Below are 27,472 nucleotides of genomic sequence, written 5' to 3' on the forward strand. Positions count from 1 at the left end.
TGAAAATGACAGAGGCCTTCATAGTTTCAGCATTCTGGAACAGTTTAAAAAGGAGATGCTCCTTCTGCACAGTGTGTGTATCTGAAGTGTCTGAGGCCAGACAGCAGAAGTCCCTGGTCATCTTTCAAAGTGTAAGCCTGTATGGCTTCATATCTTCTCCTCCTTGACCCTTCAGGCAGTTTAGGTTGTATCCTGATGCCATGTCAGCCATTGAGGTGTGCTGCTGAAATTCAGAGGTATTTATGCAGGGAAAATCTAAGCCAAGTTACAAACCAGCTTCAAGGAGTGCAGCTGATGCTTCCTCAGTTGGCTTCTGCCAGCTCTTATCACTGTTTTTCCCAGGTCGTGCTCTCTATCCCTGGTCCTTGCCACAGCCTGCTTTATGCAAAGATAGAAGAGCTGGGCTGGGTAACAGAGAGGAGGATCTATCTGAGTTATGGAACTGCAGGTCATAGCACACAGCGATGAGTTCATTTTCAATTATTGCCTCTGTTAATTGCTTTTGAGTATGTCTTCATATCATGACCGAGGCAGGCAAAGTTGGTCAGGGAAGCCAGAGGCTCGTCAGTCATTGAAAGTGATCAGAGCCATTATGTTTGACCTCTGGTGCTGTGATTTTCTTTGTGTGGCTCTGCATGGGAACTGTAAAAGCAAAGTAACAAGACTGTCAGGCTATGGTGCCTGTGCAAAAACATGCCCACCTGCCTTCATCTTCAAAGACAAACAAGATGACCTGATCCAGCAATATGTAAGTTAAATATTAAAATGCACAGCAGTTTCATAATGCAGAGCTGGATTTCCATAAAGAATACTGTGGATTTTTAATTAGCCAGCCTATAATCAGCTTGTCATATCACCTCATTACAATTTCAATTTGCATTATTTCACTTCTGCTGATCAGAAAACGCTGTTAAGCTAAGACCTTGGCTTACTGTTGGGAGAGTCAGTCCTTCAGGTTGGCCACAGGTTTAGTCATTGGGCCTGTTCCCTTTCTAGTTCAAGAAAGGAACATATCTTTAGGAAACGGTCATATTGTTTGATGGGAAAATCTATTATTTGAATATTATCCACTTGTTTCTGACTTTCTGAGGGCCTGCAGGTAGGCTTGATTGTTTCAAACATTTCTGGTATTGCCACCCACCCTGCAGCAAAGGACCCATCCCAGCTGGAAGCACTTGACACTACTGCAATAGCAACTACTTTTAATAGTTACAGAAATGGTTTTGTGTAATATTATTTATTATCTTTTGATTCCCTTATCTCCTTCCTGGTACAAAAAGTTACATGTAATGTCCTTTTCTGCTCATTGCACCTTCTTGTACCAAACCATGCCAGTTCCTCAGCTCTTTCAAAATCCACCTCTCTCTCCACATATTCATCATGAAGGGTCTTTTTTGCTATGACTGCAAGCTCTCCTAATCCAGGCTCCTTTCCCAGTTTCTACTTCCTACATAAATCCATGCAGATGTTTCAAAAAAACAGTATGTTTTGTCTGCTGCTTTCACTTTTCCTTCGCTCCCAATAGATCTCTTTACAAGATCTACTCAGACCTCTTGAAAGCCTCTGATCAGATTCCCTTCATATTTTGTCTCAGCTGCAAGTGCCAAGTCCCCACCAGGCTTAGTTTCTGCTAATCGTTCTTCTCATTTGCCACCACTTTTACTTCAGTCTGGCCTCTTGTGCCTCCCACAGCTGCTTACCTCCCTTGTTGTACTCTTTTTCCTGGGCTGACTCTGACCCCAGTTTTTCCTGCAGGGGCAAATGTCTCTGCTCCGCAACACTCACTATTGCTTACATTTTGATAACATCTACCAGACAGATAAGAAATCATTATGTTGAATGAGATAAACTTACTAAAGGAAAGCCTGCCTCTAGTCGAGGTCTCAGTAAACACTTCAGATCCATCTGAGAGCCATAGCATCAAAAAATTTGCAGCTCTCTCTTCCATCACAGTTTTGATGATTATTTGCAACAAAATATTTCTGTGTTATCTTTGTTTGCACAACTGGAATTTGTAGTTACATTTATAACTCAGTTATTGCAAATACTAGAGAAGCTGAATACTCACTGAAATGCACTGTGTTTGGGTATTTATGTCCAGATATTTAAACATTTCTGCACTGTATATTTTGTGAATGGACTATGCAAACAATTTTATTAACTCTACAGGACTTTCTTTTAACTATGAAGCCTAATGTATTTAAGCTGCTGCAGGACAACACTGCTTTATTCTCCATAGACAACTTTATTCTTTGTCTTGTCATTTTTATTGTTCTAGTGGTAGTGAATAAAGCCCTGCATCTGTTCCTCAGGAAGGACTTAATCCAAAGCTCATTGAATGCATTGGAAGAGCCTCCACTGGGCTTTGGATCAAGCTCTTTAGTTCACAAACAAACGCTCTTTGTGAGAATATGCTATTCAAGTATTGTACAGAAGAGTTACAGAGGTTCCCTATTTCTAAAATAATGATTGCTCTTTAAATCTTTTTTGCTATGACCATTTAGTTGGAGGAACAATATGCAACAGTGCATAATTGTTGAAGTACTGTAGTCTGTGATTATCTTGCCCCAGTAGTTGATATAAATGTTGAATATGTAATGCTGTGGTAACAAGTTGTGCTATATTTATGCGACTCTTCCTATGCACTCAGTAATTCAGAAAATGTATAGATATACACTCCCTGCCCCTGAGGCTCAATCAGGCAAGCTGTACATGGGCAAGCCATCTTTCAGGACTGCCTTATGTCGATGTTATTGATGAAGCAGACTTGAAAGAAGGATTTGCAGGATAAAAGAGAGATACTACTGAATGGGAATTTTTTTTGTGCACTTAGGAAAAGGAACAGACAGAAAGGAGACACAAAGCCCGCAGTAGGGGGAAAAAACACAGGCTATTGTGGAAGAGGGTACAAAGAGACTAAGATAAGGCAGGAGTAATCAAAGCAGAAACATTAGCTGGGGTAAGACTGTAAAGAGCTTTAAGTGAAACCTTACAGCTCCAGATTTGCAATGACTGCATTTTCCATGAGAAGGAGGGAGAGCCACGAGTCAGTCATGTAGCGGTATCCCCATGAGCTGCAATAAAAAATAATTCTACCTTGCAACGTCATAAGCACTGACTGTTTCTTTGGATTTCTTGTGGAAGGAAACTAACAGTTCTCATGAACCAAAGAGAACACGATGCCAGTGAAACTTGGCTGGTTTTGCAACTGAAGAGCAGAGTAACTTCTTCACGTGGGTGTAGATTACACAAACAGTTACTACTGGGTATTACTCCTGTGACAGAATTGCTTGCAGTAAAATACATTACGCTGTGTGGTAAGTGCTGGCAGGGCTGCGCATGTATTTTATAAGCTGATGATGACTAAAACAGTTTATGGAGCCAGTACTAAAACATTACTCACTCAAGGAGTCACATTCAAGTCAATGAGATTACTCATGTAGTTAGCTGCTGATAGAGATCTTGCCAAGCTATCCTACCACATAATAGATGTGTGTAAATGAGCAACTTATTCAGCCAAATAACTTCAGAAAATAATTTTGAAGTTCACACAACATTAGAATTCGAACCCCCCAACCACAACTGAGATCCTGTTATGTTCTGCAACCACCCAGGAGTCGCTGTCCTAAAATTCAACAACTCATATAGTCAAATATGTGCCTTGTCTTCAGTCACATGGTATGTCATCAGCAACACCAGGAATAGAACAGGGATCTCCAGTCAGCTCCCCACCAGCCTCTGTAATACTCAACATTTCATCCCCGTACTGAATATAAAGCATTTATGAATGTGACCTCCAAACTTGCCACAGCTCTTCTGATAACTGACTGATGGATTTCTGTATTCATTAGTTTTATAAACGCACAGAGAATACATAGAAGCACCATTTTCATCTTACACATGTTACTGCAAGCTGGTGCATTCCCTCATTCAGCTCATCTGCATGTTATTCTGCAGTCAGAGAAATAACCAGAACCACACGGAAAGGAAAACGAATCTAATCACAAAATTTCTGACAGCTAATCTGAGACACTGAAATATCTGCATCCCAAGCAAAACTCATTTTTCATACTCAGTGAAATTCAGTGTGGAGGCTACCAGATCACACATCACCTTTCAGGCCTGCATTTCATTTTATAAACACTATAAAAGTGCCTGGCATATCCAGCATCATTATCACAGTATTTTCCTTCCTTCCTTCCTTTATTCTGCACTGCTCTCAGCATCTTTGAGAGTTCATGGAGAACAAGAACAGTGTGCTGGGCTATAAAACAGCAGCCTGAAATAATTTCTTCCTAATAGGAAGAGGTATCCCCTTTGAATTACTTTCCATTTGAAGGTTCGCTGCATAACAGTAAAAAACCTGCCTCACTGAAACTACACACAAAGTCCCAAAGCAAAGACTGAGTAACTCCTCTGTACCCTGGACAAAGCAGGAGCAGCACATACGGATATGGCTTTGCTCTCTTCCCTCCCTACTTCTCTCTCCTCTCCTTCAAACATCTTTGTCTTTCATTTCCTTCTCTTTATCTCCCCATCCTGAGCTGCCCTGTGTCTCTTCCCCTTCCTAACTCCAGGCACTCTTTGTTGGCAATGGCTCTGTCCTCTTTCTGCCCACATCTGTACAGAGGCAGATTGTAAACTAGGTCAGCATATGTGGAAGAGGAAAAAAAAAAAAAGAGCAGAAAAAGGAGCGTTTTTGTATAATAACAAGATCTCACATAAGCATGTGGCCCAGTTGCCAGAGGTGCTGAGTGTCTGCAGTTCCCACTGACTTCAGTGGCACTAGTCTTCTTGTCCACAGCCGATGTATATAGAAAAATATCCGCAGTTCTGCAGCCCCCTACAAGCAGAAGTTCGGATACATCATCGCACTTCCTTGAGCTTTCCCAAGAACGTCACACTAATCTCAGGATCTGGTTTCATAGTTTTTTCCTACATGTTCAGCACAGCCATGGGATGTACATTGGTCAGTTGTTGGAGGAGGAATGAGGTAATGTCAGGGGTGACATATCTCCTTTCAGTTCAAAGAGCACATAAAGAAGGCTTGAAAGTGAATGACAGGTGAATAACTGTCATTTGAGAGCTAAAAATAACTACTCCTGTTGACAAGTATTGGGTTAATGCAGCTGATCTTTATACTCTTACTACTTTTAGAGTTTTTAGGACAATATCAACTAATCTTCCAGTTCAGTATTTAGGTAAAGGTATTTTGGCTTCAAAGGGCAGAGGGGTGGGAAGCCAGCAAGAGGAGCTCTGAAGTTGCCCCTTTGGTGGTGCAACATCTTTGGTTGCTATGAATATCACAGATTTTTCTCTACAGTGCAGTACCGCCAGTCTCCAAAACTCGAGGCCTTCAGAAAGCATGAGACTGCACTATACTTATTTCAATTATGTTTCTGAGGCCTGAAGGGGACCTTTCTGTGGGCTTCTGAAGTTTTCTGCAATTGAAAAGAAGTAATTTATTTTCCTCCCTCCCTTCCTCATGATCACCGGCTTACCCTCTTTCCAGCAGCTGAAGTTTCTAAAAACCCAACACACACAGTCAGACCTGCGAGACATCCAAAAGGGATGCAATCCCCGCTCTCCTCCTCCTCCCGCTCTCCTCCGCAGTCCCGCGTTGCCATTTGGATAGCACGTCCGTCTGTGGGAGCGTGGACTCCTGCCCCCGTGGCAGGCTGGTGGGCACGAGCAGCAATGCTCGTCCACGCACAGCTGCTGCAGCGAGTGCCAGAGGTGCAGCTTTCCTTTGCTCCCTGTGAGCGGGCTGAACAGAGCAGTGCTGAGGTTCTAGCACGTGCCCTGCACAGCTGCACCGCATCCCAGAAGGACAAAGTGTCGGTAGTCCTGTCCATGGGTTTGCAGACACTCCTGGTGTCCAGGAATAGTAATTCCTGGCTGGTGCAGCTGAAATACCCCTGCTCAGAGCTGGTCTCCCTTCCTCCTTCCCACACCAGATACTAGTGGTGAGTAAAAAAATATGCATTTAAAAAGGCCGTACTTGATCCAGAGAATTTACAACAAAGTATGAAAAAAATAAAACAGTAGGCTGCTGATAAAGATAATGGCAAACAGTTCCCTGGGTCAAAAACCTTAGTGAGTTTTATTCTGCACCATACTCCTATGTGCCTTCAGACACATACATTTGCAAGGAGGGTTGTGGTCACGTATAGTTAATTAGTAAGATCGCTTCTTTCTTACATTAATAGCACCAGCTTGCAAAACTGCAGTTATGTATGTGTGCATCCGTGTCCTTATACCATTAGCTTTTATTATAAGCCTTTCTCACTATCATGGCACTCAGGTAGCAACGTGCAACGTGTGAGCATCTGTGCCCTTGAGTTCTCACCCAAGGATGCAGCAGCTGAATTATCAACAGCACCATGTAACCTCCTATTTAAAACCTGAAGAGGGAAGAGTGGCAAATGTGACACTAAATTTCAATGCAGACTCTGGAGAACCATAGGTTTGCAAACCTCATGCCTGTATTATGCAAACAGAGAGATGCTAATTGGGTTAGAACTAAAGGACACTTGGATTAATGCAATCTATCTGAGAAGAGTCAACATTGCTTCTGTAAAGTCCTGCCTGCCTTAAATAAACTTCTTGGAGGTCTCCGAAAGGGTCAACAAAACTGTGGATAAGGGTGATCTAATTTCCTTACCTGACTGGATTTCTAAAAGGCTCTTGACAAAGGCAACCAAGCAGCAATAGCAACAAGAGGGAAAGCCCTGGTATAGCTCAGTAATTAGGAGATAAAATGCAAAGTACGGGAATAAATATCAAGTTCTCACAATGGAGAGAGGTGCTGAATGGTATGAGGTTCTCAAAGGGTCAGTGCTGGGATGTGTGATGTTCAGTGTACTCATATCTTACCCGGGAATGGAGTGAAATAGCAAAGTTCATCAGCGGTATTAATTTATTCAAGTCAGAGATAAGAATAAAGGCTGAAGAACTACACAAGGACATTGGGAGGCTGGCTGGGCAATATAAGAAATTCAGTGTAGGTAAATGTGAAATTGTGCATATGGATAAACAATATTTTAAAATGGTGGGCTACAAGCTGCCCATTGCGGGAGTAAAATCTCAGGGTTATGACAGGCAGTTCCTCAGAAACATCAGCTCTGTGCTCAAAAATTCTTCATAAAATATTAAGAGAAAAATGTCATTATGCCACTGTATAAATCCACGGTTTGCCCACATTTAAAATATTGTGTATTTCTTCATGTCAAAAAGCATCTGTTAGATCAGAATGATGTTCAAGAGGGTATCAAGAATAGTAGGTACAGAACAGTGCGATGTATAGACAGAGGTCCCCATAAGCAATCTGCAGCTCTTCAGCCAGGAGAAGAAAAAGATATAAAAGGATTACAGTGGAGGTCTGCAAACCCATGAGCAGCTCAAAGAGAAGGTTAGGAGCTGTTCCTCATCTCCATCACTGATGGTGAGGGGATAATCAAGTTCATATTGAAAACAAAAATAAAAGGTAGAAGTTCTTCACAGGTAGGGTGGCAGACCAATAAAAATCCTTGCCAGAAGCAGAGAACCACAGCATGGTTGGGGTTGCAAGGGACCTCTGGAGATCATCCAGTCCAACCCACCTGCTAAGGCAGGTTCACCAGAGCAGATCGCACAGGAATGTGTCCAGGCGGGTTTGAATGTCTCCAGACGAGACTCCACAGCCTCTCTGGGCAGCCTGTTCCAGGGCTCTGGCTCATCAAAGTAAAGAAGTTTTCCTCATATTCCGATGGAATCTCCTGTGCTTCAGTCTGTGCCCATTCATTCTCATCCTATCATTGGGCACCACTGAAAAGAGTGTGGTCCATCCTCTTGACACCCACCCTTGAGATATTTATAAACATTGATAAGATCCCCTCTCAGTGCATAGAACCTACTGTGAACGCTGAAAGGGGTTTAAGGAGACAGTCAAGAAGGCCATGGAAGTCAGCTCCGCTGCATGTATTTTCTTAAAAAATAAACGAATAAATAATCAGATCACACCCATAAGCCGAAAAAATAATTTAAAAAAAACCCACAAAACAAACGAAACGCAAAAAAAACCCCAAACAAACAAAACCACCACTCAAAAGCAAAACCACCCGAATCCCACGTCTCAGGAAAGCCCCGGAGCTGCCGGCGGCGGGAGCTCCCGCTCCGCACACCCCGGAGGCGGGCCGCGGGGCCGCGCTGCTTCCCGACGGGGCCCGGCCCCCCCGGGGCTCGGCTCCCTCCCCTCCCCTCCCGCCGCCGCGGGCACCCGTAACAGGAGAGGGCTCGTAGCCGGCCGGTAACCCGACCGCGGCGGGACGGGGAGCGCGGGGGGGATGCGCGGAGCCCCCGCGCTGGGACGGGACGAGGCGGGGCGGGACGGGGCGGGCGGCGGCTTTGCCCCCCTCTTCCTGGCGTCGGCGAAGGGGGCGGGCGAGGAGGGAAGGGGAGGAGGGGGAGGAGGAGGAGGGGGAGGAGGAAGAAGGGGGACCCGACGTGCAGGGGCTGCGCGCGGAGCTGGCGGCGCACGCTGCGCACCGGCAGAGCAGCAGCGCGGTGGAGAGGTACCTCCGAGCGCGGGGCTGCGCCCGTGTCCGCGCGTCCTTCTGTCGGTCGGTCTGTCCGTGTGGGTGTGAGCGCGGCTCCGGGTGCGGAGAGAAGGGAAGGCGGCGGTGGCTGCGGCTCCGGCAAGTTGTGTCTGGCCCTCGGCGGGCTGCGGGCGGGGGGACGTGGTGGAAAGGCAGGGGCGCTGGGAAGCAAAGCGGCGTGGGGGAGGCAAAGTGGGGGTCGGTAGAGACGAAGCGCGGGGGAAAGGCGAGGAGGGAAGATAGAAACGCAGGGAGGGAGAGGCGAGGAGGGGAAGGGAGAATGAGAATGCCGGGAGGGGAAGAGGGAAGGGGTGATGCTGGGAGGAGCGGGTTGCTGCCCTTGCCCTCAGCCCCCCGCCCACCAAGATGTGCCCGCCAGCCCCGCGCCCGCGGGACCCCCCACGCGTGGGGCGGGAGGGGCTGGCGGTGCGGGGGGCTGCTGGACAGGCCGGGGGCCGGGTACAGAAAGCCGGGTCTATGCGCGCATCCCCCCAGGTGGGGGACGGCTCTTCCTCTGCCTCGGCTGTGGTTTAGGGGCCCGGGGGGTCTTTGCAGCCCTCCCTGGGGGCGGCCGCTGTGCGCGGGAGCCGGCCGGCCTGGGGGGAGCCGGGAGGGGGTTTGGTAGGATCCTGAGAAGCCCGTGACGTAATTATTTTTTAATCAGCATGTTTTTTTCATGGCCATCTCGTTTTTTCCTGGACTCCCCTTTTTGAACCGAAAATCTCCTGTATCTTTGTTCCAAGTCTGTCTATTTTTAGACTCCTCAGTAATAGCTAGCCATGAGTTTTAAATATTTTATTTCTTTTTATTTGGCTTCTGCTTAGGACCACTGCAGTATAAACTTCTCTAACATTGGTGTCTCTTCCTGAAAAGTTATTGAAATTATTACTGAGGTGGGCAGATAGGCAGCTACTGTGGATATCAGTTTTTTGAGTTACAGATAACATTAATCATTAGCCATAAAGAGCAGTCATCATATTGAAGTTAGGTTTTTATATTAAGATGAATCGCCTGTCGGCTCCCAGAAGATGTACGTTAGGGCAATAAGTACCAGCCTGATGTTAGAAGAGATGGAGCTGATCCCCCAGTTGTGATTTTACCAATGAAATAAACACGTTCTTTTATTTTGAGCTGTGATTAGCAGCTCAACGTTGTAGTGATATCCTCTGGTTCTAGCATTGTCTCACAGCTCTGGTATGTCAATTTGTATTCATGCTGTGTAAGTGTTTTGCAGAGGTTTTGCGTATCTGACAGGGATTTATTTCACTTTCACAATTACGTTTTCTGGCCTTACCAGCCTCAGGAACCCAAGGAAGGTATATATGCATCACTATCTGTGGTAGTATGTATTTCTTTTTCCTAAGAAGTGGAAGTTATTTCATGTATTTTTAGATTATAGCTTTTATGTCCCTGCACACAGCAGAGGACGAAGTTATTATAGCTGGAATTGTGTTGATATAAGTGTATTCATTGTAAGTATTTCTGACCAGTTAGTATTGAGTGGTTTTTTGCAGTTTATCTTCATTTTATATCTTAGTGCCAGTCCACTTGCTGCACTTTGATACACTCTGCCAAAGTAAGTTTGCACAGATTTAAAATGTTACATACAGATATTGTCTTTAGATAACATGCATTGTTTTTCACATTAATTATCAAGCACCAGTCCAAAAAGTACATATCCCAGGTGAGCTCTTAAGTCAATTAAGCCATATTTATATATGTTTTATAATAGTGCTGATAAGTAGCAGCTGATAATTATTTTACTTCTCTGTGGATGTGCAGCTTCTGTACCAAAGGGTGTGTGTGTAACTTCCCAGTCCTTTCAGATTACTCAAAACTCCTGTTAGCTTCAGGCAGAGTTTTGGCTAAGTGAAGAATACTGGATCATATGGCTTACGGCATGAAAAGTATACCCGACAGAATCCTGAGCAGTTTTATGTATACTTTGATCACGGGATAAGTTAATCCACGCCTGGTTGGTCTTGTCTAAACTGCAAAACTCACTTTTGCTACTAGAAGCACCTGCTGACTTAGCAAGTGCTATTGATACTGCATTTATTGCAAGACATGAAGAGCCACATAATGCAACATCTAGAACAGTCCCTATTATTACCATTCACAGTGTGATTTTTCTCTCGTCAATGTGTTGTGGTTCTGATTCTCGGGCAGTTCTCACTTCACCTGACAAGCGGTTGATTCATTTGTGGTTGTGGGGTAAACAGGTTTACTCAAGCTGCCAGAATTGTCTCGTCTTTTTCTCACCTCCTTTAAAAAAAGTAAAAAGCTTTGTTTGTCCCCTCAGTCTGTGCTGAAGGGGCACATCTTGGGCTCAGCCTGTTGTTGGACTGCCTGAAATCCATCTGGAATTCTCTGTTTCTTTGATGCAACTTTTTTGTTGTGTGCTTCCCATTTCTAGGCTGACTTTTTGTGTTTATTTCAATGCCAAACATTACTGAAGGCACCCTAGCAAATTCTGGACTCACAGGTCATTGAGGAAACGTCCTTTCCAAAACTCACCCACTAGGAGCAAGTCTATTTAAATTGATATGAATACACTTGTAATTCAAATTATCTATGGAAAAAAAAAGTTGGCCTGCTTATTTATGATGACTCTCACTTACCTGAGTATTGCATTTGCTCTATAGAGTGATGTTCTTTGATTGACTGCTGACCTAGATCGCTGGAGTACAGCTATATAAAATTAAGTTTAATTATGAAATATAACAGCAGCACTGAATGAGTGCCAGCAAATGCAGTTATATCTGTATGTAATTCTTTTTGAGCGGTATGCCAAAATAGTACTTTGTATCAACAATATTGTAACTTATTTCTGCTTAAAAAATTGTAAGACTTTGAGTTACATTGTTCTGGTAAATTAGTATTCCACATCAGTCCGTTTCATCCTCGTGAAGGAAAAATGCGAATTACTTGTGGCAAGACGAATGCAGTTGAACAAAGTCCGTACTCTATGAACTCTCCAGTCTGGGATTCTTCTGTCAAGAACATACTTCACAGCACAGCTTGATGGAGGTGGACCTGGAGAATGATTCTGTGGCTTAGTCTTCAAGGAGGAAGCAGATGTTGTGGTCTTCCTCTGTCCTGGGGTGGGTCAGTTAGGGCTGGTTTTCATCTCAGGCATCTGAAAATGAGATTTCTGGTTTGAGTTGGTAAACTACCGCTGTGGTCCAAGAAATGTGGAAGGTGCTTCCAGAGAGTCGGTCACTTGATATATCTCAGATTGGGAAGATTTTTTAGAATAGCGTGATGGTTACCTGTCATCATAACCATTGTGGTTGACTGCAGGAATCTGGATATTAATATGGCATCTCAGGGCCCTTCCAGTACCGTTTTCTGTGGCCAAGTGAGAATCATGGTAAATCACTACTGAAATGTGTACAAAGCTTTAAAAAAGATGCATTGCACATAGTGACTTTAGGAGGCTGCAAATGTATCTCTCTCTCTTTCCTGAAAACAAGTCTCAGTACTCAGTTCTGAAGTTTCCCAGCTGTAAAATGGAACTCTTGTTTCTTCCTTTTTCGTCCCTACTTTGGAAGATCTTCAGGGCTGTTTCACAGACTTCACTCAGGCACAGGGTGCTGAAACTGTAATTTCAGCTGCTCCTGGAAGACTCATCCTATTTTATTAGCAAGTCATGTTGTAACCACTACTCAAAATTAAATACTACAGAAATCTAGATTTTGTCATTCCTTATCTCCCAAATAATCATATTCACAGTACTTGCTTGTTCTGGTATTATAACAAAATGAATAAAAAAGAGAATACATTTTCCATGTTAAAATTCTGGGTTAGCAATACAAATTATGGGCTTATTTTTGCTGATGAATGATCTTCAGTAATCCATTACAATTGTAAATCATGCTGTGCTTAATTTTAAAAACAGATACTTTGACGTAAGTTAATAATTGATGAGAGTTCAGAGTTTCACTTTTTGTTTATTTGATGACAGTAAGATACTGGGTTTAGCAGAGAAAGCAGAACTGTGCTTTCAGAGTAATTCTTCATAAATGTCGTAAAAATATTTAGATATAACAAGACTCAAGTGTTACATCATTTGATAATGATACTTACATGCAATATACTGCAAAAGTGAGAATTTTCACTAGATATGATTTAGCAGGGAGAGGTTTTTTTTAATTCCCTATTAATAACACAGAAAAACAATAAAACATTTAAAATAGGACAAATTCCCTTCAAAATGTGTACATCTTCGGGAGGGTTAGGAGTCTTACTTTCAAAGACCTGTGTGAACGCTTGGGAAAACTTTGTTATGTGCAACTGAATCATGAAAGTGTGTCCTGTTCATTTTAGAATTTTCTTTCCAGCTTTATCTGATGTGACTAAAGAGATGAATCATGTTCCAGGAGAAAATTATGTTTTCAGATATCTGGATTTTTTTTTTTTTCAGAATCTGTTGATTTCACTGATGTCTTTTGTGTCTCTGGGTATCATGACTTCCATCTTCTCTCATGTTCTCAGTGTTAAAAAGGAAAAAGAACAGAAAGTTTTCTGTGCGTAAATTGCTAGATTCACATCACTCTATGTACTTTTTCGAAATGTTTTTTGTATTGCTTGATATAACATCTGTTTGTATAATGTATGCATGAATCAGGAAAGCTTTTTAAGGGTGTAGTTCTGCAAGTAAAAGCTGGCTTATGTCTGTGTCGTTTATTCTGTTTCTAGCAGCTAAAGTTTAACAGTTTACTAGAGCAGTGAGAAAAACTATCTCCTGCCTTAATAGTTGCAAAATACCTTTAAACTGGAGGCACATAAGAATTGTATTGGCTTAAATAGAACGAAAAAAAAATCGACAAAAACACCAAAACCACAAACACCACTGCCTCAGTCATGGAGTAACTCATTAAGCGTGTCAGTTTGTGCTGTTGACTGGGCCTGGGTGCAAATGCAAATGCACATGAGGACATAAGCAGCTTCCTTCTTAACAACTCCTCTCAGGAACTGAGATTTGACATCACAGCTGTTATTTTTTACCCAGTAAATCCAAGAATTCAAGTGGACATCTTGTGCCTCATTGTTTGTGGCAGTGGCACCAGCATTGTTTGAGCTGAGCTTAGTAACAGTCGTTTTTTTCCCCATTACTCCAGGGAAAAACGCAGCACCATCTGTGTACATGCTTGGAGTGCCCTATTTCTGTGTCTTGTTGAGCATGGGGCAAGATTAATAGTGCCAGTTGAGAATAATTCCCTAAAAAGATTGCTAATACACAACCCGGATCCACCCATCTTCAAAAAATGTCACTTTTAAGAAGTTTTCTTTTAATAGCTCTTCTTGGGCAGGCTTCAGTATGACAGTAGTCCAGAAATACGAACCAGCTGAAATATAATACACCCGTATTAGCATCCTTCACCAAACCCCACTGTCAAACTGATTAAATCAAAATAAAGCTATTAATAAAGGTTGCAGTTTTGCCACAAGAAAAATAAATATTATTTTTGTTAGAACAGGTGAGGTTCAACCAGCAGTTTTTGTACAAAACTTTTGCCTCTCTAATTTTTTTCTGTTAGGAATTTATCACAGCGTTCCAGTTGCTTTGTGAGAAAGATGATGTGAAGCCAATCTCTAATCTTTAAATATTATTCTATCAACTTTCCTCTTAAATAGGTCATTTGATTTCCAATTTTAGAGTTCCCCATTAGCTTCTGCCCTGCCCCAAGAGTGAGCACAAGAAAATGTTTTTGCTGGTGGTAGTCTGGAGAACCTGCATGTTATTATGGAAAATACTATCAGTAACCCCCTAGAGTCACTTAACCTGATTTTAAAACAGTTGAGGTACCTGCCAGGTGAAGAGGCCATTGGGGTTTGTGCCATGGTTTGATGTTCCAGTTGTCCCTGTGCTTTCAGCACGCATGTTGCTGGCACCTCTTGTTCTCACCAAGGAGGGGAGGACTACGGCCCACCAAAGTCTCAAGGAAGGGTTGGAGGACCAGATGCGTGGGGAGGAAATGCAACCACAAGAGTTCAAATGCACTCAGGTCTCGATGCTGTGTTGTTCCGACTGTTCACGCAGCAAGGCAAGTTCCCAGCAGCATTGTTCTAACGTGGCTTGAGTGAGAGTGACCAAACCCTTTGTTGTTCCTTGCTCCGGCTGGTTGCCATCATCAAAAATTCGCGTGGAGTTGTGGTCTGATTCTTTCAAGTCTTTTCCCTTTTTCTGCATGTTTTCAGTACTTTTATGAAATCATTAGGCGGGAAAAGATCCTTAAGATCATGAAGTCCAACCATAAAACTGTTTATTAGAATTCTATATTTTTCTATTGTGAAAGCAGTGGAAATACTGAATATACTGAAATTGGCGTAATTGAACAAATTGTTTTGGTCATTTAGTGAGATCCAAAGAGCATAGAAGAACCTATGCTGGCTTTAGATGCTGTTGTTTCAGCCTGCAGGAGCCTGAGTCTGTTCTGCATCCATTCCATGCTTCCACAGTGCTTCACATCACTATCTTTGGGCTGGCTGTAGTTTATACTTCCTTTTACGCTCTTCTGGTTCCATTCCTGGCTTTGTTTAACTTAAAAATGTCAAACAGAGACATATTAGCTTCCTTCATCTATCTTCTTGCCAATGCAAGCTTATTCTTCTGCTCTGCTCTGCTTCTGGTGTCCATGTGAGTCCCCTCTGAATCCCCAGTGAGCAGCAGCTCTGGGGAAGCAGAGTAGCAGCTAGACTTTTGGGCAGGTTTTTTTTTGGATTTGAGTTATTTCACCTGAAATGCTTTAAAAGAAGAGCCTGAAGAAGTGCCCGTTCACTTTCTGAAAATAGAGGACTTTTAACAGCATTTTTGATGGGCACTCTGAACAGCCCTGTGCTGTGGCCTGTTTGGCTTTCTGGGGAGATATATTTGTTAAGGCCCAGATTTACACTCATTGTAGTGTGTATCAACTTTATCAACTTGATTAATGAAAATAGAGATGACATGGTACCCTCAGAATGTATATTGACAGAGATTTCTAGGGAATAGTTCCCACTTAAAAATAACTCTTAATTAGTTGACATTTTTGGCCAGGATGTATTTTAAGCCCTTAAACTTCTTGAAAATATTTTTCCATCTCATTAATTTAGAGATAGCAGCAGGGAGCTCAGGTAATTTTGAAATTTCAAGGAGGATCAGCCTTGGGGAAAAGAAAAAAAGTCACATTTGAGGTTGTCACCAGAAAGCTGACAACAGCTACTGTCGTATTTACAGTGTCCTAGGGCCAGTCTGTAAAACTATTAGCACATATGCACAACTTCCCATAATTTAGCTTGAGTGGCAGTTTGTTCCACAGAGGTTTTGCTTATTTCTTGGAGGTGGGTGAAGGTATGACAGTGAACAGTGCTGTGGTTCCATCCCAGGTAGTGTTTGTTGATTGAGCCAAACTGGAATTCACTGGTACATAAGCCGGTCTTTCAGAATTAGCTGTGCTGAAAGGAAGAGCCTGTTTCTCGTAGGGGGATGTCTTGGCTCATGTCTTTTTGTCAGATGTCATCAGATGCCTTCTGCTCCGAATAAAACGTTTTTAGGCTATTCTGCCTCTCTTTCATTCCCCAGGCCTCTCCATAATTCAGGGCTTTCATCTGTATAGCAGCAATGATTTGACAGCAACAATTCTTTGTTCTTCTTGGCTCCTTGTGAGATATTTGGGAAACCCAGAAGTTCAGCTCTTGGGCATGTCCTGCCTACTGTTCTTGTTGGCTCTGGCAAGTCAGTGTATCCTGCTGCTCTAGGTAAAGGAGATGACTTCTCTGTGACAAGCTGGATAGGTCTTGTATTAAACCATCTTCTGCTGGAAACCTGCTTTATTTCTGGAAGGAAAGGATGATAAGACTGTTCTCTTGCGTGTTCCAGGACTCTAGATTATCACAAGCGTTTTGAAGGGAAATGAAGCCAACACCCTGTGTTCTCGGAAGTGTGTGCTGTCAAAAAGGGACTTTCCAAGACAGCTCAAGTGGATATTGCCAGTTGATCATCAGCGGCTTGGGATGTAGATCTGTGGGGGCGCAGGAGAGCATGTGCTTGGTGTCATGTAATCATTCCTCTTCCCAAGCCTGTGGGACATTTTTCTGCAGAATGAAAAGCAGAATTAGGATCCCACAGGTGCAGGTGTTACAGTGGGTGTGTCTGTCATCATGTTAGGCACCAGTAAGCAACCCAGAGGCAAAAAAAAGAGGAAAAAGTATGTTAGAAATTCTTGTCACATCAACAGTGCACTTTTATTTAAAATATTGGTGAATGTGGAAGGAAAGTGAGAGTAGGTTACTTATGCCAGTGTTCATTAAGCTGAGAGCCAGATGGCATTTAAAGCTGTGGCCAAGTTGCATTGGCCAGAAGTCTTCATCTGCAGATGAAGAAAATCCGAGATAATTAAAGACTAAAGCACTTCTACCAATGAACCAATGTAAAATGTGCCACCTTTCCCTCCATGTTAGCCTTGTGACACATGCCATCACTCACATTACGGGGCATGGTTGCTGGAGGATGACAGGGTCGGGCTCAGGTTGTGCCCCCCCGTCGTTTTTGTGGGAGAGGTTGATTGCTCAGTGCTTTGCTCATTGCAGACACTTCTGCAGAAGAAGCGTGAAACATCAGAGCAGAGGTCTGGGCTCACACTTCTCTAAGAGGGTTTGTGTCCCCCAGGCACAGGTGCAGCTGCTGGTCCAGGCTGGCGGAGTGAGCAGGGAGCATCTGAACACCGAAATGCCGCGTTACCGCTGTCAGTGCTCTGCCAGCTCTTTCGCTGTTCATTCTTAGGTGCTGTGAATATAGAAGGAATGTAACAGCAATGCACAGTGGGACAGCTGTACTTTATGGATGGGGACTGACTCTGTGTTTAAAACGCCTCATGGACACGTGTGCTTTGCCCAGCATCCCACTGGCATCAGCCGTCTGTCAGAGTGCAGCTGCGCTGGGAAATGCAACATGCCATTTAAATCTTCTTCCTAGTTGATGGAGCTGATGAATACTTTAATTTCCTTGGGAGATAGAAGGGAGGTGGGGAAATAAAAAGAGGAGACACTGCAGGACTTGCAGTTCTTATTGTGGCAAATGCAAGTTTGAAATAGGGTACATGAATTTTTTAAAGAAGGAAAAAGCGACCCACTTTCACGACAGGAGGACTCCACTTCGCTAGGCATAGTGCCAGGATTTTGTAGTGTCTTGATGGTTTCATTCTTCAAGAACGTGGTGGTGGGCTCCAGCAGCAGAGGAAATCATTGTGGTGGGTCACGTTGATAAAATTTCTCAGGCTTTTCCTGATGAGGATCTTGAGTATTTTAAGTAGTTGCGCAGTATGGAAACAGGCCTGCACTGCTCTGCTGCGTTTCGTGTTTGGGACTAGATGTTGGGTGATATGGTTAGCTCTGGGTTGGTGGAACAGATTTTGTGTGTATATTCTGTTGCTAGACATCAGTGAGCTGCAAAACAGCGGAAGGTAATAATTCATGCTGTAGAACAGTATTCAAAATTTACTTTTTCTAGTAAATTGAGATTTACTTGGATTATGTGGGCTTGGTATGAGCTTGCTATAGATGATGTAAATTTCTCCAGAGAAGAAAAGTCTCATAAAGAGACTAAAACCAAATCCTTCTTTTCTTCAGCTTTCAAGAAGCCCTAAGGAATTGGTAAAGTCCTCTTATTTAACTGAAGAACAGTTTCACTGATAAGAATTTTTTGCTTGTTAACTGTTACAGTTTGTTTTTTTCTTCTTTAATCTTTAAAGTTTCAGAGCAACTCCTGGGCTGAAGAGTTAAAAACTAACAAAACCATTTAGATTTAGGGTGTATTGTAAAGATCAGAAGAGTCTGTAAGAATGACTTCTCTGGAGCCTTTGTTGTTCAAACGCTGAGGTTTATGCCCTTCTCTGAAAAGCTCTGATAAAAGCCACCCCTCCTCTAAAACACCAAATTATTCAAGCCCAAGGCCTAAGCTTTCAGTACTGCCAATGGATATGGTTTGGCAAGAGAAGACCCGATGACTTTTCTCTGTGCCAACAAACACAGATGAACAGAGAAATATGTTATTAGTCTCTGAGTATTCCTGCAGTCTATGACAGTGTTGCCAGAGTTTTTTTGGTTTGGCTGTTGCAAAGATAACAACAGAAAAGTTAAATGTCTGTGGAGTTGCAGGACAGGGTCCTACCTCTCCTGAAGCCTGGGGAGGAGGTGTGGAGATGAGGGTAACATCATCTCCCTGGAGCAGGTGACTCTGCTCAGGGGACTGACCAGGACATTGGCTTGGCTAAGGCAATGGTGTTGGCTCACGTCCTCGCGCGGGAGGACCAAGCAGCTCTTGCACCAGCGTGTTGTCCCTTCTGGATTGCCTTCACACTGCCTCTGTTTTCCCTCCCAAATGCCAACATCCCCAGTCTCTTGTACTGCAGGGCCAGCTGTCCTCTCCCTCCACTTTTAACCTGCTTGTCTTGCAGCCACCTCAAAACTTTTTCTTCTTTCAGTGTTTTATGAGTTTCTCTTTGAAGTGTTTGCTGGCTCTTGGTGTCAAGGGCCCAAACAAGAGTAAATTCTGTGTATCCTAAACCCTTCGCAGCTCTGGTCACTGTCCGATCTGTGTGAGACTGAGAGGAAGGTTGATTCATTTTGTCCAGGGAAGTGCTCTGGGTGTTCAGTTGGCACTGGAGGTGTCTTATAGAATCACAGAACAGAATCATAGGATGTCCTGAGTTGGAAGTGACCCTCAAGGACCATCGAGTCCACCTCCTGTCCCTGCACAGATCAACCCCACAGTTCACACCGTGTGTCTGAGGGTGTTGTCCAGTCTCTTCTTGAACACTGTCAGGCTTGGGGCCGTGACACCTCCCTGGGGAGCCTGTTCCAGTGCTCCAGCACCCTCTGGGTGAAGAACCTTTTCCTAATGTCCAACCTGAACCTCCCCTGGCACATCTTCCTGCCATTCCCTCAGGTTCTGTCACTGGTCACTAAAGAGAAGGGTTCGGCCCCTGCCCCTCATCCCCTTGTCAGGAAGCTGCAGCCACCATGAGGTCTCAGTCTCCTCTTCCCCAGGCTCTTCTCCAGTCTTGCTCACATAATCTGTGTGTTTAACAAGTAACAAGGTGTGTGATGGGAGCAATAGGAGAACCCACCAGAAGGTTATTGGCAGAACCAAATTCTGCCGCCAGGTGTGCACCCGGCAATGTTGGTAACCCCCCAGCTGCTGGAGAGTTAATACAGATGCAGTGGTGCAGCAGAGGAGAACATTTTGACCCTTGTCAGCATGACAGTCCTTCAGTCTGATTCACCACAGAATTATTCGCGTTGTACCTTAGACCTGTTTGACTGAATTACATTTTTGCTCCTGAGATATTGCCTACATTTGCAAAAGCCTTCCTGGAATGCAATTACCAGGCAAGTCTTTTCACTTTGCTGATAAATCCTGCATCTGCATTTTCAACATCGGATATGTATAGATGGCATGCATAACACTCGTCCAGAACACGAAGCCGGGAGGAGACCTTGAAGACTTGACCTGACTCTTGGTCTTCTCCCACAGTGCTGCTTCCCCTCACAGAGGGCAGACCAGGAGCAGCGGTGCCATGGTTTTGGGGAGGAAAACCCCAGCCTGACACATCTTCTGCAGGGTTAATGCAAGCAACCAAAAAGCACAATTCATCCATGCCTTTCTGTTTCATTCTGGAGTGTTACTTTCTCTGAAACAGCTGTGAGTTACTGCATTACCACTGGTTATTTCAAAGGAAGAGCAGAGCTTCCCAAACAGGAGCAGCAGTTTGCTTTTTTGCCGTTGGTGGAAGTTACCAAGACAAGCAGCATCAGAAAGCTGCATCAGAAATAGGCTTTCACTACAAAAAACCTCTTAAAGGAAATCAGTAACAGTAAAGATGTAATTTTTGTTCTTAAATTCTTGCCCTCACATGTTGCAGTATTGTTACTGCAAGCCAAACAATTTATTCATGGCACTTTTTAACAACCAAAATTAAAAAAGTTATTTAGGAATCCCTGTTAGTCCAGGCTCATAGCAGGAATGCTGCCCATGTACTGTTATTTTCTCCTTGTAGTGATAAATTTGGCACTCTGTCAGAATGGACTAAGCTATTTCACTATTTTTATTAATGTAATTGGGTGAAGTCATTCATGCCTTTTCTCACTTTTAAATCCAAATTGGTCTGGTCTTGTGTTTATACGTTGCCTGGATCTTCTGTGAGCGTTGTGCTGGTACTTTTACTGAGGTTGGTGGCATTTCAGATTTCTTACGTGACCGAGGCTTTTGCCTCTTCTTTTCCTCTTGTATGTATGTGGGGTTTTTTTTCTTTACAAAATTAAGTCAACCTGCTGGGATCAAACTCATTGCATAGAAGGAAAAAATGTGAGATGTTTCCTGCAAACAGTTGATGACAAAGTCATTGTACTAAAGCTTGTTGAAAAGGACCTTTTTTTTTTTTTGAAGGTGGGAATAAAGGAATTTCCTCCTCCACCCTCCTGTTGTTGAGCTGTAAACTGATATTGTTGAGAGGGAAAAAAGTAGCAAGGCTTTAGTTTTCCTCAGGATTTTATCATGGGATTTTAGTGAAAACTTTTAAAGATACAGCTGTCAATCTAAAGGTTTTAGCAATTCTGTTCAGAATTGAGGAACTATTTTTTTGCTTGTTTTTAATTTTGTGCAAAAGACATGCCCTTCTGAAGATTCAGCGATTCCTCTGGCTTATATTACAGTTCAGTAGAATGAAATCTTTTTTACAGTGCTCTGTATGAAGCAGTTTGATAGTTTTTCCTGCAGATAACTGAGTTTGCTCTGGCAAAACACTGAAGCCACACAGAGTACAGTGTTGTGTGTTTTCTGAGGAGTATGACCACAATTTGGTTTTGTCAGTCAGTATTAATTGCATATTTAGCATTTTGGCTTTTTATTAGAGTCTTTTTAACCAAGTAAAGCATCACTGGTGTGTGATACCTGCTGCAAGAAGTTCATTCCCGGTCCAGCCTGACTCCCATCGAGGGAATGGGAAAATGCTTGTTAAGGATGGTAGCGAGATGGGGCATATTCCATTTTTGTATGTATCACACAAGATACCTAAATTCAGGTTAGACACTAGCCTTTTTGTAGCCTGTGTTGAAGTTATTTTTTATTGAAGCACACACCGAGAAGCAGGGTCTGATTCCTGTGATGCCCTGGGCATTTATTTTAATTTATCAGGCTGTGAGTAGCCCCACCATCCCACCTTTTCCTGTTTTCCTTTGTACCCGCGGGATTTCCCACAGACACAAGCTGTTGCAAGAATGCAGATCCCAAGCTCTTGTTCTGTCATTTCTCTCGAAACTCAGATTGTCTTTAATTTATTTCCCTGATGGTCTAGTTCCTGTTACCACTCAAGTGAAATAGCAGTGATAGATTAATGCTGCTCTGAATATTATTAATAGTTCATCATTGCAGCCCTAATTAAGATTGGAAATTGGATTTAAGTAATTATATAAACGTGTTATAAGATACAGTTTCTGTCCCAAAATCTTATGTAGACAAAACAGAGAATAAAGAAAGCGGATACAGGGTTGCCAAGTCCCAGCAAAGAATAAACGCATCTTGTCTCTTTGCATGCTAGTTCCAGTAAGATTCAAACCTAAAACATTTTTATTAGTTGTGATTGACAGGGTGAAGTTTCTACAAGTGTTTTTTCACTCTAGGTAACAAGTCAGCTCCTCTACCACAGATGACAAGAAAAAGGATGTAAGATGCGGGGTAGGTTCTTAATTTCAGCCTCCTGGATTAATCACTGTTTCTGGACATACTGCTACAAGTCATAACTGTATCCCCCAGCCAGGACCAGCCAGTCAGAGAAGTCTGAAGGAGCCTTCAAAGGTTACCACCTTTTTTTCCATTGCAACAGGGCAATATCAAGTGTATTGCTTATTGCTTATCCAGATTTGCACTGCTATAACGGGGCATTCCTTGATTGCAGGTGGAACAAATATTAATGGTTTAAAGCATGTAGCGTTTTTGGTGGTTCTGGGCTTGTGTTACTCCACCCTGAAACCGTCATGAGACGACGCCTGGGAAGTGATTGAGGAAACAGCGAGGCAGAGGCAGGGCCAAAGGAAGCTCTCACGGTCTGAGGCTGGGGTGATGTCAGGAAGAATAATTGTTTCGTATGCTTAATTGCCAGCTTGAATCACGCAACCTCAGCTGACACGGGTGCGGAGGCGGTGAGAATGCGATGTGCCACGGCTGCGCTGACTCACGGACAGGGGTCACCTGCCTGCTCCCTGGATTTGGCCTGTCATGGAAGTTGTGAGGACAGTATAAGTGTGGGCTGACTCAAAGCCCCTTTGATTTACTTGCTTGGACCGTGGCTCAGTCGCCATATGTGCTGATAATCAAAGCAGAATGGGAGTTTGTGGCTCTATCCCATTTCAGTGGAACTATGGTATGGAAAGCTTTCAAATCTGCGGTGGCCTCTCTAGAGGCACATTGGATAACAGTGACTTAACAAGACCTTGTACTTAGTTCTTGCGGCTTTGCTAAAGCATGTCTGTTGTCTGCCAGATGCTTTGATCTGTTGAAAAGGAGTTTAAAGGAATATGGCACGTTAAGTTCAAGGCATTGCTTTTAGTACAGAAGCTGTAGAATATCATCTGTATCCTGCAAAAAACAGGAATGTGAGCAAGTAAAAGCAAACAAAGTTAGCCTTTTAGATACTTTGTGTTCTTAAATGGTGTATTTTAGTTACCGTAATTACATGTGCCAATAGGTCAACTAAATACTGAAGCATGGGGATTTTGAGGCTGAATCAGACTCCGAGATTTATCCAGAGCAATTCGCAAGGGGTTCTGCTGGAGCAGAGTACAGGATTGCTGAAGTTCAAAGTATATTTCCCATTAATTTCCTAGTTAGAGGCTAACTGTCCCCAAATGTCAGTGTCTTCTGGCTCTCTTCCAAACATTTGACTTCTGCATCAACTCATTATCTTCATAAAGCTGGCCACATGAAGCAGATTTGTAAAGGCGTCTTCGTGTCGATGTGTCTCTTTTCATACAGCTGTTTTTATTTGACTGCCTGCTGTTGAGTACTGATGAGTTTTTTTAATTGGAGAGGTGCAGATGAGTATTTTGATTTGAAAGCCTGTGCGTTTTGCACCCTTTTGCTGGGTCTTCAGGACAGTCGTGTAATTGGAAAGCGATGCATTGGTTAGCAACATTTATAGCTTCCTTGATTTAATACCCATTTCAATGTATTCTTTAAAGCCTGGTTCATACTGAAGAAAGAACTGCATAACAAACTGTGCCCGTGATGTGTCCTGCTCTGGAAGGATTTCCAGCAGCCTTGCCAGGTAGTGGAGGCTTTGCAGGAACATTGAAGCCAGCAGAAAGTTTTCTGTTGATTTTAGATAAATTTGGATTTAATTGCCATTCCCCTACAGATGGCACGACTGATTTAAGATAAGAAGCTGAAAGCTGGTCTAAAAATCTGATTAGGGCCACTCCACTGCTGCTTTTGATCAATCTGTCAGTGCTTTAGATCAGAAAATAAGGCTGATCAAGATTATAGGAAGGATCTAAAGCCAGGAGAAAATGTTGTGTAATATGACCCTTACGATTTTTTAGTCAATTAAGACAACTCACTGGAAATTTTGTTAGAATTTCCCTAGTGATGCGTAACTGGGACAGTTTTCAACATGCAAGGGAAAAAAAATCTTAAAGGTTGACATCTGTCAACAGAAGCTAAATGGAAAATATGTGGGACAGCACTGCACAAAAGTGATTTAAAAACCCAGGGGTACAGCAGTGAATGACACAAGTTTGAATCCATAAGGGCTCATAAACATGTTGGTTAGGGAAATAAAGCAGTGATGGAGAGGATTCCACTCAAATATGGTTTCATTTGAAACTTTAGGCTTTTTATCAGCAGCCTCAGATCCAATTAGGCTTAATCCTCTGCGGTTTGGAAATTCCACCATTGTCATACATACGTTTTCCAGCTCGGAATCTTACTAGCCCTCAGTGCCCTCCATTACTTGCCAGTAGTTCTTCACGTTTTTTCCATATGGAAATTCTCCTTGAAATCAGATCGGAGTTTGTGTTCACTTGAATTTCAAATTATTCTCCCTAATTCAGATGGTAAGGAGTATCTTGACCAGAATTCATTTGTAACAAAACCTTGATTTGGTCTGGTCTCCATTAATACAGAGTCTTTCTGATTAGTGAATTCTCTTCCGTTCATCATTTTACACACCGATTTCTTGCTGTGTACACTCTCCAGCTTCACTTGGCATAAGTCTTGTTGGTACAACTTACGTCTGTAAGTGCTGTTATAAAGCTAATGTGCTCCTTGTTCAGCCAGCAAATTAGCATGACTTTGGCAAACTGCCTGAAGTCTTTGGGTCTGAATTAACTCACCGGGGTCTGAATTAACTCACCTGTACACACTGCTTAAAATCAGAACATCACTGAAATATCAGTGTAGGGGTAGACTTGAACAACCGGGTGACAGAAGAAAGAAGATCTAAGAGAAAGGCGTTAGCAGGACAGAAACAACTCCTTGCTCAAGTCAACATTTTGGAAGAGAGCAGTGGGTTGTTAACAGCCAGCTCTTCTCAAAATCTGCATTGCAATGGTTGATTCTGCATCTACGGAAGGCAGAAAAGAAGGTCTTGACTGAGGTTGTTCTTCCTTATGCTTCTCTGCACTTTTAAAACTTATCCCTCCGTTCCAGGGTTGGCCAAGTTTTAATGCTCAGCCTTGAAGCTCACACCTTCTTCCCCAAGCACCTTTGGTCATCTCAAGCAGTCAAGGGCTAGCTAACAGCAATGAGAAACAGCTTGCACGGGATGGAAGGGAATGTCACACGCCCCAGATGAGCTGTGTCTCTGTGCAGAGCAAGGCAGCCAAGGAATGCAGCCCAAGGGTACTGCCCAGCCATACACCTGTCAGAACTGCTCACAGGTGCTACCCAGGGTGAAACAGATCAACAGATGGTCCATAATCCACATTCTCTACAAAAAAGATCATGTATGTGTCCAAATACATTAATGAGTGATAACAGCATATTTCCTTTGGTGTTCATAGACTCAGATTGTGCCTTCTGGCAACCATGAACAGACCCGTTCTGCTTTCCCCTCTTCCTCTGATGCCCCAGGGGAGGTTCAGGTTGGACATGAGGAAAAGGTTCTTCACCCAGAGGGTGCTGGACACTGGAACAGGCTCCCCAGGGAGGTGTCACAGCCCCAAGCCTGACAGTGTTCAAGAAGAAATGGACAACACCCTCAGACACATGGTGTGAACTGTGGGGTTGTCCTGTGCAGGGACAGGAGTTGGACTGGATGATCCTTGTGGGTCCCTTCCAACTCAGGACATACTATGATTGATTCTTTCTAATGCTGCCTTTATGCAAGGTCAGAAAGCAAAGAGCGGTGGCGTGCTGTAAACACGGGCTGTGCTCCAAGAACCAGCAGGAATCCTTGCTGCTGCTCTGTTAAACTCTTGTAAGTCTACAAGTATTTACCTTCGCCTTTCATGCACTCTCCAGGTCTTGCAGAGCACACAGAATCCTTCGCCATTTATAATAAAGATTCTTCAGGTCAAATTTTGCCATCGTTCGTGCTGCCATGACCGTGTCCAGCATCCAGCCTCACCTTCCGAAGTTGATGGGCAGCCCTGTCAGGGAGGCACTGACAAGAGCAGGTCTAACGTTACTGACCTATATTGTCACTGATGCCGCTGCAACAGTGATAGTACATGTGGAAAGACACTGTCCTGTCAGAATTCTGGCTTTTATGCTGTTCACCCTGTAAAGGAGCCAAGTGTGAGTCTGTTTCACCTCGAGAGCAGAGATCTAGGGGGATTCTAACAAGTGTTGTATGTACCGGTGTCATGGTCAAGTTTTAAGCATGAATATGTTCAGGAATAAGGAAGCAAAGCCAGATATGCTAAGGAAGGTGAGAGTGGGAAGCCCATATTTTATGATTCTCTTTTTTTTTTTTCCCAAGGGGTGGGAGCTTTCCTAAAATGTGGAAGATTTCAGAGAGCGTGGACAGGAGTGGGAGGTGCAGAGTGAGACGTCTGCATCCTGCAGCTTCCACAATGGGCTGGTACCAAGGCTTATTGCCAGCATTTGCTTTAATTCAGTGATGTGCCAAGGAGCAGTAGTTTGCATGGGTGTTGTAAGAGAGAGGCAAAAAGAACGTTTCCATCTGAACATAAGGACAGCTGGACAGACTTTCAGATAAGACTGTCCTAAGATTTGGAGTCCTTAAAACCTCAGGCTAATCTGAAGAGCACTTCATATTTAGCCAAGACAAAAACAGGACGTGGCACCTTCTGCTGCTCAGCTGTTTTCTTTCACTGTGTTAACAAATCACTCTCCACTTACATACAGCGTGATACGAGGTTTTTAAATACCCCTATGTGTATTTATCTTTCTAAGGACAGTATCTGTGATTCTCAGGTTCACCCTGGAAGTCGTCTGCTCTTCCTACAGGGAAGTCTAGCGCAAAGAGCACGTATGGGATGGGTGGAAATGGCCATAACAGGTAGCTGAATGTAGAGTACTATCCAGAGAGGAGTGTCTGGGAGGAACCTTAACAGCTGGAAAAGGGATGCTTGGTTTATGGCAATGCGAGTGCTCCCATTATGGCATTTTTCCTCACTGGAAAAGGCCAACAAAGTTTCGAAATAGTGCTGGTTGGCAGTACTTTCACAACTTGAGCAGAGCAATAAGTGATGAAGCCATGGTCATGGTGTGTAAGAGTTTCAAGGGGGATGCGGAAACATAAATGAGAGTTGACATTTGAGTTGGAAAAATCTGGAGCCAGCTCAGAAAGCACAACCAGGGGTTTTAATCTCTGCTGCAAACAGCATCTTCCTGCTCCAAACATCCACTTCCAGTAATGTGGAGGAAGAGGTGACTCCCACAGCCCCCACCC

General features: G+C 43.4%; 1 protein-coding gene across 10 annotated transcripts in view; it reads left to right on the forward strand.

Moving 5' to 3' along the window:
* PALM2AKAP2 (PALM2 and AKAP2 fusion) overlaps positions 1-27,472 on the forward strand; it is a 268,612-nt gene that overhangs the window by 160,591 nt on the left and 80,549 nt on the right. The window contains exon 1 of one of the 10 annotated variants that reach the window (XM_071802072.1): positions 8,229-8,287. The exons of 7 other annotated variants lie outside the window; for them this stretch is intronic. The gene's annotated coding sequence lies outside the window, so the exon portion shown is untranslated. Of the gene's footprint in view, positions 1-8,228; positions 8,288-8,462; positions 8,676-27,472 lie in introns of those variants that run through there. 2 more of the 10 variants (XM_065861512.2, XM_065861511.2) reach the window with 2 other exon arrangements.

The sequence above is a fragment of the Patagioenas fasciata genome, chromosome Z (genome assembly GCF_037038585.1).
Source record: "Patagioenas fasciata isolate bPatFas1 chromosome Z, bPatFas1.hap1, whole genome shotgun sequence".
Lineage (NCBI taxonomy): Eukaryota > Metazoa > Chordata > Aves > Columbiformes > Columbidae > Patagioenas > Patagioenas fasciata.